This window comes from Pleurodeles waltl, chromosome 8 (genome assembly GCF_031143425.1).
Source record: "Pleurodeles waltl isolate 20211129_DDA chromosome 8, aPleWal1.hap1.20221129, whole genome shotgun sequence".
NCBI classification, from domain to species: domain Eukaryota; kingdom Metazoa; phylum Chordata; class Amphibia; order Caudata; family Salamandridae; genus Pleurodeles; species Pleurodeles waltl.
Genome location: NC_090447.1, coordinates 621,809,864 through 621,815,863, shown reverse-complemented (window position 1 = coordinate 621,815,863; position 6,000 = coordinate 621,809,864).

The window sequence follows — 6,000 nt, the reverse complement described above, 5'->3', positions numbered from 1 at the left end:
TTTTTAAAACGAGTGCTATTGCGATGTGTAAAACATTGAATTCACCAAGCAGCACTTGGATACAATGGAATAAAGCTCATAGTCATGCAAAGCGCTCAATTACTGCCCCGCGAGATCACGCTGCATAGGAAATAAGAAGAAAAAGTAGTCCAGAAACTATGCAATAAAACATGGAGCCTGGTATGTTTTCAGTAGTTTACCCGTGCTGTCAAGGAAGGTTAAACACCGGAAAAGGCATGACATATGCATGCCTTTCACAAATGAAATCAAGCAATTTTTAAAAGGCAAGCCCACGAACCAACGAAAGTGATGGGCGTGGTTAAAAGCCCTCAGAGAGATTACAACAGGGGCCAGAGTGCTTGTGCACTCGACCCTAAAAACAGCTCTTTCTGGACCAAAAGCTAACGCCAAATTTGGTGTAATTCCATCAAGTGGTTCGGGCGCTATTGCTGTTCAAGATCCCTACGGCAATCAACATAGGAAACACTCCTTTTCTGATCCCATTTTTCTCTGCCTCTGCTTGACAGATCACCCCGAAACATTCCAGACAGCAGTTGACATGACTATCCAATTTTCTGGGACAAGTTTGTGAAGATTGGTCAAGCGGCGCCAAAGATATAGGCAAGTAAAAAACTGTTTTTCTATATAAACTAGGTCCTAAATAAAACCACCTAGTGGCGACTGACACTAGGTAATATATATATATATATATATATATATATACACACACACACACACACATTTAGAAGGCAACATTTACATTAGAGCTCCTGAGCTGCCTGAAAGAAAAAGATAAATGATGTAAGTTATATCCCAAATATACATATATATATATATGTATGTATATATATATATATACATATATATATATATATATATATATATATATATATATATATATATACACATATACACACACACACACACACATTTATAAGGCTACGCAGAAAAACAGGACAGACATATACCTTAAACACTATCAGCCTTTAGTCCTGCTTCTATGTCTGGCCTGTCCTGGTCTTTGCATCTCAAAATCTGGTCATCCTATGCATCATCCAATTTATGTTCTGCAATGCGCAGTTGGTCCAGTATTGCCTGTGTCTGCTTGGCTAAATCTTGAGTACTTGGGCAGAGCTCCACAATAACTTGTGTATGGCCGTTGTCTTCCTTAGAAAGTTTTGCTGGTTTTCCCGAGGGATCGACAAGCCATTAGTGAATGAGCCAAATTTTGTTTCAAAAGCCTCTCTGGAGTTTGCTGCCAGAATTTGGTCTAACTTTCTGCGGAGGTCCTTGTTTCTAGTTGTGTTGTAGGCTTGGTGGGACAAATCAAGATGGAGCCATATTGAGGTATCTAGCTTGAGTGCTTACTAAGTGTGCCTGTGAAGCATGTATCAGCGTGAGGATGTTTTGGCTATGTGTGTTCCGCCTAACCTACCCATGTGGCTAGCGTTAGTTTTGCTGTAGGATCAGAGGGGGTTTTACAATGCTTGTGTGCCCCAGAGACCCTGCTTACCCATGTAATCCAGCCAGCATGAACAGCCTCCAAGCAGTGAATAGGGCACCAAGTCCACAGTCTCTCCTCTCCCCTCTGAACAATGACTGTAGAGAAGGGGGTGGTCCTTTATTCTCAAGCCCAATAGCCTGTGTGACCAACTCTCCAATGCTGGAGTAAAAAGGTAGCCAGGTAAAATTTTAAGGCACAAGGTAGCATTGTATTTCCTACCTGCTTTACATCTACATGCAGGCTGTAGTTTTTCTAGCCGCCCCTTGAGGAAACCACAGTCAGTGGAAGCAGTGGGAGCTAACACTGCTCTCCTGATCTGGTCACCTTACCAGGCCTGCCACCACCCGAAGGACAGACTAAGGATGAGTGGGCATATCCTCGCGGACTCTGGCAGTCAGGGAGCTACGCAAACGGCCACAGGGCTGTCAGCGTGTCAACCCCCAGGTCCTGGCAGGCCCCCATCAAAGGAGCATCTCAATTGCCCCCTGGAACAGTGCAATGCCCCCAGTGGCACCACCAAAGGATTCAGATTGCCAGAAGAGGGCAAGGCTCCAATGTGTTGACCCAGCAACTGAGAGCCAAGGTAGTCCTCTCCCTGTTGGTGTCTTCAACGTGGACCCAGAAGTGTCCCCTGCCGTTCTGCAAAGTCAAGGACTGTTAAAAGAGCCTTGGTCTCTGTGGGAAATCAACTTGTGGGAACGAGGAAGGAGGAGCTCCTTCACTTGGCGTCCATCTTGCTAGGCGGCTCGGCCACAACCTCTCTTAGCAGCTTTGTTTATAAGATTCATAGACAGCTGTTTCTGGTCTACAGCTTGCTTGTTTAAGCTGGGCATGGACGTTCTCATTCCAGGCACAGGAGCAAGAAGGCATATTGATCAAACTTGTATAAGAGATGGAGCCATGATGGCACTGGTGCTTATCTGCCTCAGCTGGAGACTGCTGAACTCGAACACTTTCCTGCCATGCCGGAGACACATAAGCCGCCATGCCAAGAAGGAGTACGTTAAAAGCTTTTTTCCCTGAATCACCCTCAACTTCTGGTCACATCACAAAACCTTCTGTTAGACCTGACATCATTGGCATGGTCTCCCATAACTATTTTCCCTCTGACCTGTGTTTTTGACCTCTTTTTGCTAGCCTTTTGGGATCTGGGCACTTTACCACTGCTGGCCAATGCTAAAGTGCAAGTGCTTTGTCCTCTAAACCATGGTAACATTGTCTTCTCCACAACTAGAATATTTTATTTACCTGTAAGTCCCTAGTAAAGTGCACCATATATGTGCCAAAACCTGTAAATTAAACACTACTAGTGGGCCTACAGCTCTAATCGTGCAACCCACCACAGTAGCCTTCCACACATGACTCAGGCCTGCCACTGCAGAACTTGTGTGTGCAGTTTTAAACTGCCATTTCGACCTGGCAAGTGCATCCACTTGCCAGGCCATTTTTATTACATGCAAGTCACCCCTAAGGTAGGCCCTAGTTACCTCCAGCAGTAGGGTGCAATGTACATAAAAGGTTGGGCATGTGGTTTTTAAGATTAACATGCCCAGATAGTGAAAAACTGCCAAATTTGTTTCTCACTATTGCAAGGCCTATCTCTCCCATAGAATAACATTGGGGTTGCCTCGAAACATCTGTTAAGTAAAACTTCCCAATGGGACAAGATAGAAATATGGAGTTTGGTGTCCCTGGACTCACAATTTAAAACCACAACTTATGGTGAAGTCGGATTTTAAATTGTAAGTCTGAAAATGCCACTTTTCAGAAAGTTGGCATTTTCTTACTTTAACCATCCTGTGCCTCGGCCTGACTTTGAATACACGCCTGCAGTAGGTGGAAGCTGAGCGTTGTGCATTCCCACTAGACAGGCACACACAAATGAAGCTTGTGTGTGGCGTTAGGATATTGATGACCCATCACCAGGCTGATGGGTCTTCCTGGATTAGGTGGGAGGGAAGAGCTGACACCTGCCTCTGAACAGGGCTCTGACGCTCCCCACACAAAGGGCTGCATATCCCCTGCGTAGTGTCTGGAACCAGGGTGGGAAAGGACCTGGAGTCTCAAACGAAGATCTAGAAGTTTTACCAACCTCCCAGAACCTGGGCACCAAAGTACAACTGCTGGACCACAAACTCCAACAATTTAGTTCACGTAAGGGTCCTGGGGAGACTAGCTCTGCTGCCAAAAGGGACTGCCGCCGGACCAATTCCTGGGCTGCCCTGCTACACCCTGTCTATTGTGCTGCCAGGAGGGACTGCCACTTAGCTTCCTGTCTGCTGTGTTGGCCTGCTGCACTAGTGCTGCCAGAAGGTACTGCCACTAAGCAGCTGTTTTGCTGTGTTGGCCTGCGACCCCCTGACTGTGTACGAGGAGAGACTGCCCTGCTGACTTGCGCCCTGTGTGTTGGCCTCCATAGGACAGTCAGAGATTTAAATCAGTGATAGCACCATAGTGTGACCTCCATAGTGTCACCTCAAAGTATGCTCCAAAACACTCCGGGACTGCTGCCTCAGACCACTGGGTGCTCTCTACGCCAAGAATCTACAAAGTGCTTTAGAGCAACCTCAGAGACTGCCCCAAAACACCCAGCGACCGCTGCCTCGGCCGCCGGGTGTTCTTCGGCCAAAAGCAACAAAGCGCTGTAGCTCAAACCAAAGGATCATCCCTTCACCCAGTGACCGCTGTTTCGGACTGCAGGGTGTATTCTGCCCAACTGCACTTCGGCTTGGGGTTCCTTGATGATGCCGTCCCTAAGCTGTGACCAGACTCACCTCCCATTGGTGAGCGAGACACAGAGCTGCCTGCAGTGCAGGACCTAAGAGCGCCTCACCCTGATGCCACGCTCCATGTCAGATCTACTGTCGGAGACTCGGCGTGGTCGCTCCTGCCTCGGGGAAGCCCCAACACCACCAGAGAAATCATGACTGCAGCTCTTCAGAAGCCACTGAGAGCCGGACACCTTAACCCTGTTAATAGAAGTGCCCTCACATTTGTTCTTTCATCAGAGGCTTAAACACATCATACCGCCGCATTCTTGGCAAGCGTGAGGACAGATGCCAAACCTTTCGCCCGCTTTTGATTGAAACACTGGTTATTTTCCTGCTGTTGAGAAATTCACCACTGATATAAGGAGAGGTAGCGATAGAAGCACACCTGCATTAGTAGATAACTCCTTAACAAACAGATGCACCCTGCTAACTAATTTCATTTATTCAACACTGCATATTGTTTGATTGGTTATTGGATTGTGGTTGTTTTGGACTTATTTATAAAAGATGATTATTCTCAATTTTTCCAGAATTGGTGGTGAGCCTTTTTGTGGTGTCGTTCTCTGTGTTGCTGGGAGGGGGTGCTGCACAAATACTTTACACATTGCCTTCTAAGTTAAGATCGCCTGCTCTGTGCCAAGCTACCAGAGGTACAGGTTAATTTAAGAAGTGTTACTGATTTACCATGACTAGGATTGTGGTCTCTACTTGGACAGGGAACCGACCATGCCAACTAGAGACCCAATTCATAATACCTTCCATGGGCTGTATCATCAGGGTCAGTTTGTAATACACTGTGTGGTACTGGGGGAAGGGAGGAAATTACAAGGCAGTTTCACTTTATCCAAGGATATCTGCACCACATGTGCAGGGCTAGTGAAGATGATTTACAAGAGTGTCTAGAGAGCAGGACGTATTTCTGACTATTTTTTCAGCAGAAAAGATACCTAATGGCTTCTTAGTGATAAAACCTAACATCTGCTTAGGGACTGGTGCACCCTTGCTAAACAAGCCACAAGGGACTTCCAAAAGGATCCGTCAACGATGGTGGCACCAATGTTCAGGCATACACAGGATGACTGTTCCACACACAGAGGATGCATATAACAAGCAGGTTAGTTTCTGTAAATGGCCAATTGCAAAACATGCATGTTTTAAGGCCACACAATTGTGGCATAAGCAAATAATGAATAGGAAGGGTGGAGAAAAATAGAACAAGAGGATCCAAAAAACACCCCAAAATGTTGGGTTCAGGCCTTGCCCAAAGAAACTACAGTACAAGAAAAAGGTTCTGATCCACACTATACATATGCACAAGAATGGGGGGACAACCCCCAGGACAGATTCAAGGAATACTTGCAGGTTCAGAGAGGGATTTGGTGAACTTCAAATTCTTTCTACTAGTCTATCTGGATTTGACTAGGTGAACCTTATAATGTTTTCTGCAATGTACGTAATACAATACAAACATGTATTTACTTTCATAAACTGGCCCCTGAACCGCAGAGAAATAGTCCAATTTATTGCATGAGAAACTTTCAAATCCCACCAAGGTGCAAATATTGAGAGGGCAAGCACACTCTGCTTGTACAATCAAGGCCATAAACTCTTCTTGTTAGCTTATTTTTTGTACAAATTCTTGTCACTTTGTGAGACTTATCATGGCCTTCTACTTGTAAGGGTTTGCTTGTTATTGAGCTGCTTGTCAGGCTTTGCTTGTTACTG